Genomic DNA, 1,383 nt, shown 5'->3' on the forward strand with positions numbered 1-1,383 from the left:
AAAACTGAAATTTACTGTCAAACTTATTCCTCCCTTGGTGGTCGAAATAAGTTTTTTTTGGTTGGTTCTTTTATAAACATTTAAAAAAATAAAATAAATGAATAAATAAATTTATATATATATTTCTTTTTTAATTTACCCTTTATCCAGGTAGTTTCATTGAGCCACAAGAACTAATTTTCAAGAGAGACCTGTTTAGGGAGCAGATGGTGGGGGTTAAGGGCAGTGATCGGTAATGGACACTTGTTTGATGGTTATTGGGACATTTCAGCTTGAAGTTTGTCCTGCAGTTTTTTTGTTTTTTTTGCACTTTGAGACAGTTTAACATTGAACATTTAACATTCACTAGCTAAGTGAATGCTGCACAGGAATCCTAGTTTAGCTTGTTCAGCTTACTAAGGAGACTGCCTCTTCATCATTCCAACCTGGATGTGAAGATTAGTCACAACTGGAGTGTTTATGGACTGCCAGAAGAGTGCCTTTGGATTATATACATTTTTCTTTCCTACTCCCGGACAATGCCCATTGGAGTTAAACCCTGGACCAGCGGAAGGATGATTGCTGGGACTGGGACCAGAGTCTGTATGTACTGAACTACTAAACCAGGTACTGCTTTGTTTTATTTATTTGCTCAGAGTGAAACGGCCATTAAGTTTTGGGCCTCGCTGCTCCCAAGCTTCGCTCAGGCCTGCAACTTTAAGTTTTTAGAGCTGGATAAACCAGCAGGTGTCTGTGTGTTTGATTGGTGAGTGGCCCCCTCACATACAGTTGAATATTTACAGTGACATCTGACTATAGATGCAGTTTTGTGTTTTATTGTGTATGTCGTTAAATTTTTAAAGACGCATTAAGTAAACTGAGTTCACATTTACCTTATGGTTTGGTTATTTTTTAGTTTAACAGTGTGTGAGTGTGTTCATGACCACGGTGTGTATTGAAAGGAAATTAGGAGATAATTGGATGTGTTAAAGTATACGTTAGACTTGAAGTTCATCAAATTAAACTAGTAGTTAACAGTCTTTAATGCTACATATAAGAATCTAGGAGGCCCTTACCTAGTACAGAGGGTAAAGGTGGGCTACACTTGTAAAACTTTATCTAGAACAATAAATCTAATGTAGAGGCAAACTACATCAGTGTTAGTAACTTTATCTTTGTCGTCCTCAATGAAATGCATTGTTTGTCTGAAATCTTTATTTCTCTGTAAAGAAAAAAAAAATAACTCTGCTGCGATCAATATTAGACCTTTAACAAATGTGACTGACTGTAGTGAACTAAGCCTCAGGTCAAATCTGGCCTTGAGGGGCCTTCCTGAAACAAGAACTGTATTTCATTGATTTGAGTCCAGAAACACAAGATTAAGTCCACCCAGAGACTTTCTAA

General features: G+C 36.9%; 1 protein-coding gene across 1 annotated transcript in view; it reads left to right on the forward strand.

Annotated features, from left to right (window-relative positions):
* Nucleotides 1-1,383, forward strand: part of LOC119420317 (peroxiredoxin-4-like) — a 5,965-nt gene that overhangs the window by 642 nt on the left and 3,940 nt on the right. The gene's annotated exons all lie outside the window — the stretch shown is intronic.

Source organism: Nematolebias whitei, chromosome 14, assembly GCF_014905685.2.
Source record: "Nematolebias whitei isolate Nwh7 chromosome 14, NemWhi1, whole genome shotgun sequence".
Lineage (NCBI taxonomy): Eukaryota > Metazoa > Chordata > Actinopteri > Cyprinodontiformes > Rivulidae > Nematolebias > Nematolebias whitei.